We start from the raw sequence: 15,585 nt of genomic DNA, 5'->3' as shown, positions 1-15,585 counted from the left end.
AAGAAAAATATGGATATATATATACTGAAAAAAGGGAAAGTGAAATAAAGAAAGGAAGGAAAAAAATGAGAGAAAAACCAGAGAGGAGAGAGACAACATGAGAGATAAAGACAGAGAGAGAAAGAAAGGGTAAAAGAGAGTGATGAAAAAAGAATGAAAGACATTATTATATATTATTATTAGAAGGAAAAATGCAAAAAAAAGGAAAAAGTGTTCGAGAGAGAAAGGCAGAGAGAGATTGATGGATAAAAAAAGTAACAAAGCTTCAGAATTGCGAGTGGCGCCTGGCCTTTTTATCAACAAGTGGACATATATATGTAAAACTGCGGCTCATTTTCTATTGCGCCTCTCTCTGTGTTGTCTCAGGCCACATGCTTAGCCCCCTGTCTTAAATTGTTCACTGAAGGAACAAAAGACAGAAACATTTGTCATTGGAGTCAACAAATATGCATCCCTATCTCTTTTACACATAGATAACCTTAATGGAATGATCCACAGTCCATGATTGCCTCTTCTTAGTCCGTTGTAGTCTTCTTTTGTGTCTAAGCGTCAACAATGGTTTCTGTTAGCTTTCCTATATGAAAATCCAATTTTCTTTTGGCAATTTTGAACAGTTCTATCACATACACTGACTCCAACTTCCTCTCATATCTTCTTCACTCGTCTTGTTGAGCATTTTCTGTTTTCAAGAGAAACTATCTTTAGTTGATTGTCTTGACGCCTACATGTCTTCCTCGGCCTTCCAGTACGCTTGACTTTAACGACCTTCCCATGCTGTTCATTCTTAGTCCAAATCTTCAATACAGCTGACTGTGAACGGCCCACATCTTTGGCAACCATACGGGTAGAGTTACCTTCGTCAAGAAGTTTGACGATCCTATCATTGGTCTCAAGAGACATGTCTCTTGTTGGAGCCATGATTCTTGCCAATCCACTTAGTCCAGGAGCCCTCCAAGGTTTGACAACTGCACTGTTTTTGACTGCTGACTAACAAGCAGACTTAATCTAAGCTAGGTGCCCAATGATGAAATTTAAATTTACTGGATGTTTCCTTATTTTCTACTCAAAATGCACTGATTACAATTTTTTTTCCTCGGAATTGAGGGATTCCATATTAATTTCTTTGCACTTGCTCTATAAAAGTAACAATTACTGACCATTGCAATGTTTTTGTTCTCAATTTCTTTTAGTGTTGCTGAATACCGCTTTGGAATGACTTTCACGATTGTTTCATGTTTGTGATCTGAGTTTTTTCTACAGAATAAAATGTCTGAGGGAGTGCTTGCCCAAGACTGGTGATTCCATACTTTTTGCTAAAACATGCACATGTTTGGTCATGACGGGTCATTTTGACCCAGAGGACACAGGGTGCATACAGAAAACGAGGACAGCAGGAGGGTTAACGTCCCTTAATGTTATACACATTGGCAGCACCAGGCCATGCACAAATAAACATGCAAGACTGCATCCTGTTCAACAACCACGTTCGTCTCCACCGATCCGGCCGTCGAGAACCCATTAGCTTTTTCATAATTATCGCTGTAATTATCATTACCAGCACACTGTTATTTTCATGCAAATTCTCATCAATCAACAAACCAACTGTGGAAAATGATTTCATGTAGCAAAACTGCAATAGCAACCGCCTCCAGAAGACTATAAGCGCAGTTGGCTTTTCAATTAAAACAGAGATCCATAGGAGCGGGGAAGCCATTTCACACAGTGCATTTAATAATAAATCTCGAAACCATCCACTCTAATGTTGTCTCTGTTGTGATATTTAATTCAAAATAATGACGTGCTTCGTAAGAGACAGCGTGGTGGAAAATGCCTTGATGCCAATATGGCAGAAAATATGATTATGAAAAACTGACATATTCCTAAATGGTGTAAAACCTCATATTAACAGAGAACGATTGGCCCCAGGAATCGAGGACATATTCCGTAGTCATTTAGTAGAATCATCGGATTTAATGGAGGCTTCACTCTGAAAACGCTGGTCCACTAGTGATCCCAAGAGCCAAGAAGAGAACCACAGGTTCGAGAGCATTCTCCATTCGAGCCCCGGTGCTGTGGAATGCCCTTCCCCCTGAGATTCGATTTGCAACCTCAGAGGAACTGTTTAAATCTAGGCTTAAAATACACTTGTATTCTATAGCTTATGAATGACGTATATTTTACGCTGACTATATCTGTGTATTATTTGTGTTTGCAACATTCCTTACAGACTGGTCATCCTGGAAGGGGGATTACCTCATGTGCGGCCCCTTCTCAAGGTTTCTTCATTTTCCTCATATTGAGGTTTTTGAGTTTTTCCTTGCCCTCATGTACGTTTTAGATCAGGGGATAGTGTTATAACCGTCTGCAGTTTGCAATAATCTGTGGGCTGTGCAGCCCTTCGAGACGTGACCTAACAACGTGACCACACCATGTCAAATGGTCGTAACTAGTAGTAAACAGTGGATGAGGGTAGTAAACAGTAGAAAACAATGACCAAAATAGCTATACTAGTCAACACTATTGGCAATGATTAGTCAAACAAATATTGTGTAGCTGTCGGATGAGGTAGTTACCTTGTCAGAAACCACAAAGAGCATAATTTCGAGAAACTGAGAATAGCATTAGCAACGATACAGTCCTCCTGACATATTCGCACATCTGTATTGTAAGTGGAGTATGCCCATACACCTGTACTGATCTAAAAGCTTATAAAAGTCTAGGTGCTTACCAGTTTGTTGTGGAGTATCCCTATACACCAGTGCTGATCTAAAAGCTTGAAAAAATCCGGATGCTTAGCAGTTCTTCGCAGCTTGTAGGTGTTACTGCTGTGTTTTGTCGACAAATGCTATCATCTCATTATCGCACTATATTAATTCAGAGTAGTTAGAGAAAGTATAAAGGAGAATTATTCCTGAAAATTATAAATATTTGCAATATAATGGAAACATCTATACACTTATACACGAGTGCACGTTATACACCAATAAATATGGTATCAGCCCTTGGATACATATTTTGGGGTCAAAAATGGTTCTTAGTCTTTAAAAATAACACAAAGTTGTAATATTTCCATATTTGATGTATTCCAAAACATGTTTAGGACATGATGTCTTAAGCGTTTTAATTCTCCCAATACTATATTTCAACCCCGCTCGTGAAAGAGGGTAGGTACTGGTACGTCAGGCATCCAAGGGTTAAGGCAGCTAAAGAATACTAGCATGATAATCTACCGACTCTTAAAGATATCTTTCTCAAAGCGTATGCTTGAGTGACTTATGGAGGAAATAGTCACCAGAGCTCCAGTATCATGGGATGAATCCCGTGGGGACTCTAGAAATGTCACAATGACATACATACCACAAGCCAATCAACACTAGGAAAAACTGATCAATAAACCGGTACGTTGCCCTTGATCTCTGATGCTCAAACGGTTTCTGACTCTGATACAGCAGACCTAAGGATTTTTTGTGCTACTGTTTGGAAAGTGTAGTCTGAAATAGATCAAACGGAATATTCTGGGCTTGTGAGTGCAGAACAAGGTTGTAGCGGCTAACAATCAATTGAATACCAAAAGAGCGGAAAACAGAGGTTAGTGGAAAATTCCCAAGCTGTCAGCTTCACGCTAGTCCTTTGTCCACACTGGATCCTGCAGGTGGTTTGATAAGACTTAAGGCATTCTAGCGGTACTACAGACCACCACTTGGAACAATGTAAAAAATATATTAAAACTAGATTAGTGGATATATTGTGGCAATAGGCAAAAAAAACAAGAATCAATAGTCCATTTGAATATAAGGTTATTAGTATGTTACGATCTTTCTGTTTCTCTGTATTTTCTCTTTCTTTCTCTCTTCTCTCACTTCTATTTTACTTGAATCCCCGGTGTTTTTTTTCTCCTATTAAGAGTCTTCCCCTATCCTTTTTATTAGTCAGTACCCTGGCTTTTTTGCTTCTTTTTTTGTTACATTCTGAGCACCCCTGTCATAACGCTCTTTTATTCAGTGTATCGGACCGCTACTTGACCTTCCAGACTATGAATACCGCCTGATGAATTCTTGGACTGCTGACTTAGCTGCTTGGACTTTACTTTCCGCCCAACTATCGGGTAACCTTTGTTTGCCTCCGGTGTTCTGGATACTCTTACCTTGCCGCCTAAGTTTCAGTGTACTGAACTCTGCCCCGATGAAGGACTAACGTTCAATCAGGGTTGGGTAGAGTTACTTTAACTGGATTACTTTCAATTACTTTTGGATTACTCCAATACCAAATATACTAATAAAAGACAAAATAACCTAAATATGAATAAAATGATGACTCACAACACGTGGTAAGCTCTCTCTCCTGGCTTTGATCTCTTTGATCTCCGGCAAAACTAACATAAAATGTGACAGAAACAAAATAAAAATAAATCCAAACAGCTTGCCAACATCATTTTTGCCGTTCCATGTGTTCCGTTACTCCCCAAGCCTGCACAGAACTTAGTCATTTTATTCATATTTAGTTTCTTTTCTCTTTTATTAGCATATTTGGTATTGGAGTAATCCAAAAGTAATTGAAAGTAATCCAGTTAAAGTAACCCTACCCAACCCTGCTTTCAATTGTACTAATCTTTGCTTCTGCATTGTGGTGCCACACCACTCCTGAGAGGGCCCATGACATAGCAACCACAAAATGATTAACTTAAATTTTTATTTGATGGTTGAAAATAATAAAACAAATATAACTGGAAAAGTTACACAATTGTAAATAAATGCAGTTAAACAATTCAACATTCTAAGAATAATGTTTATGGAACTAGAACGACTTTTCCATTTTTGGCCAGTGCCTTGATTGGGAAAATATCAAACGTTGCCAACTGTGTAATGAATAAAAGTGATTACTAAACTGGCGGCTGGGTGGTAAGCGCACAGCCCCACGTTGCAGAGATTCAGGGTTTAAGTCAAGCTACCGTAGTCTTCCCATGTGGAGTTTGCATGTTCTCCCTGTGTCTGCGGGCACTCCGGTTTACTCCTACATTCCCAAAAGCATTCATGCTCAGGTTAATTGGCCGGTCCAAATTGTGCCTGAGTTATCTTTCTCTGTGTGAGACTGGCTGGCTCCAGCACCCCCGTGACCCTTCTGAGGATAAGCGGTGCATATAATGGATGGATGGGATGGATTACTCAACATTGGCTGGCATCCCACTAAGTAAAACAACGACCCATAGAAACGAATAAGATAAGCTGTGAAAGCTTCAAAAGAGTCAATGTAGGCATCATTTCCAAGACAATTAACAGTGTGACGCTAAGCAGCTTGGCATCTTGTGACTTTCACTCCCATGCACAATTAAATCAAAAGGCAGAAACTTTCAGGATCTTGAGTAGCATCACACATACATACTGCATAATGCTGGAACGATGTTTGAATTTCGCTCGCGTTCTCGGACGTCTCATGAGAGAGACCTTAACAATATCCGACAGGTCGGAGTCTGTCATGGAGTAAGGTGGATATTGTGTTCATGGAACTGAGCAAATCCAAAGGCTTGAGCCATGCTGGATATCACACCTCCGGATGGAATCTCCCGGTAAATCTTTAGGGATCAGGCATGGAAAGGCAGCAGAGAAAAGTCATGACTTTCAGTTCAATAAAATTATTTTCCACACGGTATTTGAAAAATGCAGAAAAAAGGATGACTGTAGGCGTATAGCTTTTCCAAAACTTTTTAAACCCCCAAAATATGTCAAGTATTTCCCTTAATAAAACAAAGACCGGGCGCAAAAATTAGAAACAGGCCGAGATAAAGCATACAGTAGTCACACTGGACTGAAAATTGTGTCATTTTGGTTAAGATATGTATATTTAATTTTTCATTCAGAACGCTATAACCTCAAAATTGCATGCAAATTGCTGTTTTAAGTATTTGGAATGAAAATTAGTGAAAATAGCAGTGCTACAATTCAAAAAGAAGAATTTATTAACTCAAGGCAAGGCACAATTTGTTTTATTTTAAAAAGTAATTCATAATTCTGGACCATGTATTTATTTGCTTTAATGTTTTTATTTCAATCTGTAATTTTTTTTTTTTATTAGTTTAAAGATTGTATTGTTTCACGACCAGCACACAGGGTAAGCCCAATCGCGTAACGTTTTCTCACAAGTTTATTGAAAGAAAGAGGAAGGGCAGCACCCGCGATCTGATATTTGCTGGACGAGGGAAGCATGTCGCTCTTGTACTCGGATTGTGATCCGAACACGGAAGTGGATCTTCCGTAGCGAGCAATGGCGGTGTCAGGGACGGAAAAACTGGTCGGTAGCCAGACTGGGAGAGCAAAGCATGGTCGAGGTCAGAAATGAGTCGTAAGCCAGGACGGGAGAGTAGACATAGTTAGGGACAAAAAGACGTCATTAGCCGGGACGGGAGAGCATACGTGGTCAGGGTCAAAACAGGTCGTAGCCCGAGACAGACGGGAGCAAAAAGGGACAGGTGGGAGTCAGGGTCAAAAAAGGCTTGCCTAGTATAAACTGAGGTTCGCAGACGGACTGACAACAGGGGATTGACAGGACTGGGTTCAAATAGTGACAGGGAACCAATCAGAACCTGCGGCGGTTGGCGCCAAATGAGCAGGCATAGGTGATTCACATCGGTAAACATGACAATTTTCATGTTAAGGCTAAGGAGGTAATACAGCTTTTTCATTTTGGTTTTTCAAGTTTTATGATTTTTGTTTTTTGTTGTTTTTCTAGAAATATGACTTAAATAGTACTTTAAATGAACAAAAATACTATTACTACGTTCTAACTTTTTTTATTTAGCTATTACATACGTATTCTATTTCTTATTCTGAGGCCTGCACACCATTGGTTCTCCCAAAAACTCATTTAAAAATGCTAATATTGGCTCAGATATCGTTCTGGAGTCTTTCCTCTCACTGTGTCTCTGTGCCTCAGAAAAAAGTTAAGGCTGGACAATATATTGAGTAGGGCAAACAATTAATTTGGTGTCTTAAAAAATGACTTATCAAATGTACGAGGATTTCAATTTAAGAATCATCTGATTCAGTCAGGGCTGCACGGCAGAGCAGGGGTTAGCGCATGTGTGGCACAGTTCTGAGGTCATGAGATCGAACCTTCTTGTGTGGAGTTTGCCTGTTCTCCCCGTGCTTGCGTGGGTTTCCTCCGGGCACTCCGGTTTGCCCCCTTGTTCCAAAAACTTGCATGTCAGGTTAATTGGCCGGTCAAAATTGTCCCTAGGTGGGAATGAGCGCGTGAGTTGTCTATGTGTGCCCTGTGACTGTCTGTCTGTCTGTCTGTCTGTCTCTCTGTCTCTCTGTCTCTTTCTCTCTCTCTCTCTCTCTCTCTCTCTCTCTCTCTTGTGCTATCTATGTCTTTGTTTCTTTCTCTTTTATCTACTAATCTGGCCCCTGCGAGAATGTTTTTTTACTACCATGTGGCCCCCAAGCTAAAATATGTTTGACACCCATGCTCTGAGTGTGTAAAATGTACAAGGGTTGTAGACGAATAAATACGGTTTAATAAACCCATGCTACAGACTATTTTCGAGGGTTGCGGCTTAAAATCTGGTGTGTCTTAAGATGCAGAAAATACAGTAAGAAAATTGAGATTTCATTTTGATTTCATATTGCCCAAACATGCAATTCTGTTTGATGTTAAACATTATGTTCTAAAAATGTAAAAGTAGTTTTTTAAGCAAATTATGAATAGAAAAACTATTGTTTTGATCCTTGCACTTTATTTACTAATCACAGAATGACTACTGGGAATGTTCGGTAAGGTTATGTTTCTCAAAAGTCGAGAAAGCACAATATCCTAGAAAAAAACGGTAGAGTCTCAGTTATTTATGTTTCCTTCACAGAGTCACGAGAAACAAAAGCTAACTCGACAATATTTGCCGGCAATGCGTTTGGGAAAGACAGATGTGGCGGCGAACGAAGTGAAGGGCTAGATATCAAATCAATAGCGGGAGAGAGCGAGGAGCTAGCACCCATTCTTCACCACCTGGCACTTTCCCATCGCACTTAATTCTGACAAGAGAATAAATACACTGAGGAAGCTGTCAAGACACTCTCGCGGCACACTCACAGAAAATGTATAATCAAACGATTCATCCCGACGGCACGTGATTTATGAAGAAGCACTCCTAATGAGATCTGGCGCGTTTGGTGAGTGTGAGGGGAGAGAAGGACACTTACTGGGAGGAAAAGACTAACTTATTTTTTAAAATAATCTCCCCACAATAATAAAATGAATAATACGAGAATGCGTTGGTATTACAGCTAGACCTTAAAACATTCCACAATTTTGATGCCCAGATGTGGAGAAGTACCCCAACTTCAACTGTGATCTTGCTAATTTGCCTCTACATTAAAAATAATGATTTTTAAAAATAATAAAAGATTAAAAAAAATACACAAACAAGATTAAGATAAGACTTTTTGGTATGACATTGAGACTTTAAAACTTTCATAAATGTTTTGAGAACCAGGTGAGGAGAAAGAACCTTGACTTAAACTGTGACTGTCAGAACCCAAACAGACGGGGGACCCAGATGCGTAACGTTTTCACACAAGCTTTATTTTATGGGAATGGGGCAGTCATGCGCGTGAACACAAACGCCAGTTATTCGGCAATCGCTGGGCGGAAGAAGTGAGACAGAGAAGTCAGAGGCAGACGAGATCGAAACCGGACAGGATGGAACAGACGGGATCAAGACACGAGCAAATGCCGGACAGGACAGGACCGACGGGACTGATACGGGATACTGGAGCAAGATACCCGGACGGGACAGACGGGATCAATACCGGATGCTGGAGAAAGATACCAGACAGGACGAGACAAACGGGATCGATAATGGATACTGAAGACCGGAGCAAGATACCGGACAGGACAAGACCGAAAAGGATCAATACCTGATGCTGGAGACTGGAGCAAGATACCAGACAGGACGAGACAGGCGGTATCGATACCGGATACTGGAGCAAGATACCAGACAGGACCAGACAGACGGGATCGATACCAGATACTGGAGAGTGGAGCATGATACCGGACAGGACGAGACAGGTGGGATGGATACTGGAGCACGATATTGGACAGGATGAGACAGACGGGATCGATACCGGATACTGGATACACAAGCAGGATGCCGGACAGAGTCAAAATACACGCCTTGTAAATGTAGAGGTTTGTTGATGAACTGAAAAGGAGTGAATGAGTTTAAATAGTGCACTGAGTTTAAATAGGAGGGAAGCCAATCAGGCAACGAGCCGCAACTGGCACCAAACGGGCGGGCCCACGTAAGGGCAATGGGCAACCGTGACAATATATATAAGTATATATATATATATATATATATATATATATATATATATATATATATATATATATATATATATATATATATATATATATATAATGCAACACAAGGATACAAAATTATTTGTATTTGTACAACAGAGGTACTTAAAATATTCAACACATTTTTTTATACCCAGATGAGTACAAAGTTGAGGTCTTCAACTGTGACTGTGTCAATTCCCTCATCCATTAGCAAATCGACAAAATAATGTGTTTTTTTGGGGGGAAAAAATAATAATACAACAACAGGATAAAAAAAGACTCTTCGAATTAGAGTGAGACATGAAAATCCAAACATTTTGATGCCCAGACGAGTTGAAAGAACCTTGACTTCAACCGCGACTGTGCTTATTAGCTTGAACAGTAGCAAGACGAACGAAAAAACAATCAAATTGATGGAAATGTTATCTGGGTATTTTGATTCACAGAAGACGCCTGTAAGACAAATTGATTAAAGTGATATATATTTGTTAAGTTCACATTGTCCTGAAAAGACCTGAGTTTTTAGAGGGCTATGGTTACAGTATAAACTGTACAAACAAACAAATTAGTTTACTTCAAACTTCTTTATTAAAGGAACAATTTCAGATGCAGCTTTTGGAGTGGATCTAATTAAATTGCGCAATACACCTAATTTCACGGCTGCCGCCTTTAAATCAACTTAAGAGTCAGCCTCTGAAAGTACTAATCATTTAAAAGCACAAAGAGAAGTTTTGGGAGATTTGCCAAAGTTATTTTTTTTCCCGATTCATTCCTGAATTGATTTGCTCTTTTAATATTTTGTTGTTGTTATGGATTTCAAATCAGACCACAAGACAGTCTAGAAGTGACTAGACATAGAGTCCAAAGATAATGGGACATGATAAAGCTGCAGAGTAATTTGCAACAATGGGTTAGGGTTACGTTTGTCTGGGAAGCTCAAACTGTTTGGGTTTCATTTCTGCATCAAAACAGAATCTTAATTTCAGGTAATTGGGCAACACAATATCTATAGAATAGCATACTTAAAGGTATTAATCATTTTGGCATCCACATGCATTATAAAGGTCCACCTTATACAGGGGTCTCTAACTGAGCTACCTTTTGGTACTTTTTGGTACTAATTAGCCCACAATGTGTTGTTGCCTCAGGACCAGGACAACTTGCTGTGGTTCACGGAATGATGATGTTTACCAGAATATTTTTAAGGAGAACATACGGGCATCAGCTCATTCCCTCAAACTCAAACACTTTTGGATCATGCAGCAGTACCTGGAACACATCAGCACGTCTATCTCTGGCTGGCTCAATAGCAAAACAAAACAAAGGTTCTGGAGTGGACAAGTCAAAGTCCGGATTGAAATCCAATTGAGATGCTTTTCTGTGACCTTTAACGGAGAGTTCATGCTTGAAAACCCTCCAATATAGCAGATTTCAAACAGGTGTGCAAAGAAGAGTGGGTCAACACTCCTCCACAGCATTGTGGAGGACTCACGACCAATTATTGTGAACGCTTGATATCTGTTATCGCTGCCAAAGGTGGCCCAACTTGCTTTTAGGTTAAGGGGGTAACTACAGTACTTCTTCACATAGTAGGGCCAGATAGGTTTCGATTGTTTTGCCTTGATTAATTGAATCAACATTTGAAAACTGCATTTTGTATTTCCAGGGGTTGTTTCTGCATGATGTTTATGTTGGTATTATGATCTGAAACCTTTGTGAGTGATATATATGCAAAAAAACACAGAAATCAGGAGGAGGGCAAATACTTTTTGACGGTATTGTTGGTAAAAAAAAAACACAACTGATCTTGCTGTAAACCTAAATAAACATATTGGCAGCTTATCAACAGTGTATTTAATGAGGTAGCCTCCCTTTCAAAATATTTTTGTACAATTACCGTAAATTCCGGACTATAAGCCGCTACTTTTTTCCCTAACTTTCAACCCTGCGGCTTATTCATTTATGTGGCCAATTTATGTAATTTTTCTAACGGCCGCCAGCGGCGCTCGAGTGTTAACTACCATTAACTGCCCTGTCAAAGCTATATTATTACTATTAAAGCTTTTAAAACTCTCTCTGTGTACCATCTTTCTTTGTAAATATGTGTAACCCATGTATAATATGTATTTGCAACTGAATATTTTTGTAATGTATTTATTTGTATTTATTTTAGACACTTATTCTGATATGTTTTGCACGTGTGAACGAAAAACGAGGGGCGGAACAAACGCGGGGGGCCGAGTTTAAGTGGGGACCGCTAAAGGTGAGGGACAGACAAGGAAAGAAGAGGGGGTAAAAAGTTGGTTAGGGAAAAAGGAGTTGCGTCAGTAAATGTGTTCATCTGATATATTTTTTCCCACCCTTACCTTTGGAAGTATACACTTTTTTCCTCGGATTACTTTCAACGGGACCCGGACTCTGCAGGTCTGCATCAAACCTTAACTACCGGTATCATTTTCCGTTCATTTTGCTGGCTGTGATTTTTGGACTGTGGACTTTAATGAAGGAAATTTAGTTTCAATTGCGGGACTTGAAGTCGGGTTTGGGTTAATTTTGTGTTTGTGTTACATGTTTAAATGTGGGCGCATGCGGCTTATATACAGGTGCGGCTTGTGTATGTACAAAATCAGTTTACCTCTTAAAATGTGGTGGGTGCGGCTTATAATCAGGTGCGCTCTATAGTCCGGAATTTACGGTACTATACTGAATTTGAACTCCCTCAGCTGCATTTCTCAAGCAGATGACAATATTACCCTGCAGCATCAAATGTTTGTTTTTTCTACTTATGTGTTAGTAAGCATTATTAGACCTATGTGGCGTCACCTCCACGTTTGCACATGCGTAATGAATGCTTTGAATATGAAAAAATCCCAGTGGGCAAGCACAGAAGTGGGAATCCTTGTTTAAGGAATGAGATGTGACAAATCAGCCATACGCGGAGGAGGAATTGAAAAGGATTACACAATACTGATGAAAGTGACATGTTTTTTTATTTTTTATTTTATTTTATACTACCGTGTCGGAACCGATTGGTAAAATGACATTGGGGGGCGGGGCGGCTAAGATGTGCAGCAGCATACAGGGGAAGCAAAAGAGTGCAAAGGGGAGACTTTGTGTATTTGCATTTATTTATACTGATGAATACTGAATGCGGGCAGCACGGCGGGGCAGTGGTTAGTGCGTGTGCGGCACAGTTCTGAGGTCATGAGATCGAACCTTCCTGTGTGGACTTTGCATGTTCTCCCCAAATAACATGATAAATATAATAAGTACCCATTTTTCAATAATACTGGCAGGAACCCTATTTTCCCCAAGTCAAGTCAAGTGATGTTTATTTGTATAGTGCTTCATCAAAAGGAGTCTCAAAGGGCTGCACAGACCAAAGATTATTGCAACTACACACTATTATTACACCATCCCCTAATCTAAAAGGGAAAGGAAAAATTCAAAAAACCTCAACATGAGGAAAATGAATGAACCTTGAGAAGGGACTGCACATTTTCTCTCTCTCCATTTCACTCTTTTTCTGTTTCTGGTTCAGTTTCTTTGTTTGTTTTTTCCCCCAGTTTCTATTTTTCTTTTCTCTCTCTTTCTTTCTCTTTTCTCTCTTTCTCATTTTCCTTCCCTCTTTATCTCTACCCCCTTTGTAATAGTGTCCCCTATTCTAATGGATTTTACTATACAGTAATCCCATGTTTATAGCGGAGGTTAGATTCCAAAATGAAACTGTGATAGGCAAAATCTGTGAAAAAAACCCCTTTTCTTTATTTTAAAATTATTATACAATACAATACTTTATCATACACGGAAACAAAAAACCTTGAAATGTCTTTATTTTTCGTCATTTAAATTTGCTTTTAATGAATACTTTTGCAAATGGGAAAAGATGAACCATCTTAGAGAACCATTTAGCTATTTTTTTTTCTAGAACTTCAACATTCGCTCCTCATCCATCCACATGGAAAGGATGGATGAGGAGCGAATGTTGAAGAGGATCTACAGAGCAGAAATAATTTGAAGGAGATCGAGAGGAAGGCCGCAATTGACGTGGATGGATGGTGTTATGAGTGCAGGAAAGAGGACTAAATCTAGTGGAAGCTAGAGCTCTTGTTGGTGTTAAGAATGAGTGGAGAGGTGTTGTAAAAGGATGGTGGGATGTTTGGACGCGTTCTAAGGGATGGAAAAGGCACCTGTATGATGCGGCAGGGGTAAACCAGCGAAAGCTGTCAGGCTCTGCTGTTGAACAGGAGAGTGTGTTGTGTCACCCTGACTCGAGTGACATGGCCGCTTTCTTGTGTCCCGTTTTATCTGAATGAATGAAAGCATGACCAACTTGGTTGCTAAGATGCTTAACTTGTTTGGGTGTTTGGGCATTTGGGTTGGCCATGGTCCAACATTATTTGTGTGTGTTTTTTGCTATTTTTTCCCTTTTTTGTTTTCTTTGTTAATGTATGTGTGTGTCTTGCTGTCGGTCACCCCTCTTGAGGGATATGACCAGGGTAGATAGATTGATAGGTAATATAAGGGCAATATTAACCCAATTAAGGTCTTATAAAAGTGCCAATCAGAGATCATATACCGCCAATATTTTTAACAATTAAAAAATACCAGGTTCGATAAATCACATAGTCCTGCGCTTCTGTTTAGGGTGGTGATGGTTCTGAAGAGCCTCTTAGTCCTTGTTTAAAGGGGATTACTTTGAGGGCAGCAGGTCAATGAGGTGGTGCCCAGGGTGTAAACAGTCCTTTATAATGGTGTTGGCTCTGTTGCTGGATTGCAAACAGTTAATGTGCTCCAGACTGGGCAGGACATATAACAGAGCAAGGAGAGATCAACAATCCAAAAATAAATCAACGTGAAAAAAAACAAGAGGACAAATGCCAGATTGCACAAAACAAACTTTAGTTGCATGTTCAAAGCAACACGCCAGGATCCAGACATGTTTTGCGTCACCTTCCTACTACTAGCGCATGGCTGCAGCCAGACTCATGTTGTGCCGGCCCCCTGCAGACCCGTTCGGGATCAGGTGGCACGTTTGAACCACGATCCAACAACATAACCTTGTCCTAGAAGGGCTGTCTGTGCCCAGTAATGAGGGCAGGAGGGATTCTTTGTGTTAGAGGAAGCAGAATCATCAGACACCAGATGGACATGATGATTCACTTGGCAAATATCCTTATGATTTTTTTTAATCGTACTATTTTTTCTTCTTGTCTCTGGAGCTATTTCCCTATGAAAATATTGTATCATTTGTTTAAAGTTCCTTAAGTATCTTAGTGGGACTTTTATCAAGAAATAATTTACAATACTGTAAAGAAAAAATAGAAACTGTCATACATTCTGGATTCATTACAAATCTTCTGGAATATTATCAATATTGGCTTTTATTTTGTCAATAATCCGTTTTATGGCTTACAGCCTTTTTAGCAAACTTTTTATGATATTTTAATATTTTAAGATGAAATGTTTGAGTTTTCTCTGTAATCAGCTAAAGCAAAAAATGCTATCCAACATTTTAGTTAGTTTAGAATGAATCCGGATCTAGACAGTCCTTGAGTTTACAAAACCACCTATTGTGCAAAATTGTAACCTTAAATAGATGGAAAAGAAACACAAAAAAAACTATTATTTTGAAAGCCTTGTAGCAGAGGTAGACTCACATGAATCACCAACGATAAATGCGGTGCACGGCAAATATATATAATATATAAATGACATTAATATATTTAATATACACATACAGTGAAGAAAATAGGCATTTAAACACCCTGCTATTTTGCTATTTCTCCCACTTAGAAATCATGGAGGGGTCTGAAATTTTCATCGTAGGTGCATGTCCACTGGGAGAGAGACAAACTAAAAAGAAAAATCCAGAAATCACAATGCATGATTTTTTTAACAATTTCTTTGACAACATTCAAGTTCTAATTTACAATCAATTAAATTCCACTTCAACTTAATTGTCAAATATGCTACATGTACAAGATACATCGTAGATTAAATTGCCTCCTCTTCTCCGCAGGCAAAAATGCAAAATATAAGGCACGATACAAATAACCGAGGGCAGCACGGCGACGCAGTGGTTAGTGCGTATGCGGCACAGTTCTTAGGTCTCGGGAACCTCCTGTGTGGGTTCAAATCCAACTACCGGACTTCCTGTGGTTTGTATGTTCTCCCCGTGCTTGCGTGGGTTTCCTCCGGGCACTCCGGTTTCCTCCCACATTCCAAAGACATGCATTTCAGGTGGGTTGG

General features: G+C 39.5%; 1 protein-coding gene across 1 annotated transcript in view; it reads right to left on the bottom strand.

Annotated features, from left to right (window-relative positions):
* Window positions 1-15,585, bottom strand: part of erbb4b (erb-b2 receptor tyrosine kinase 4b) — a 434,153-nt gene that overhangs the window by 31,290 nt on the left and 387,278 nt on the right. The gene's annotated exons all lie outside the window — the stretch shown is intronic.

This window comes from Urocampus carinirostris, chromosome 14 (assembly GCF_059441175.1).
Source record: "Urocampus carinirostris isolate Australia breed hairy pipefish chromosome 14, RoL_Ucar_1.0, whole genome shotgun sequence".
Classification (NCBI taxonomy): Eukaryota; Metazoa; Chordata; class Actinopteri; order Syngnathiformes; family Syngnathidae; genus Urocampus; species Urocampus carinirostris.
This window is presented reverse-complemented; position numbering and strand designations above follow the sequence as displayed.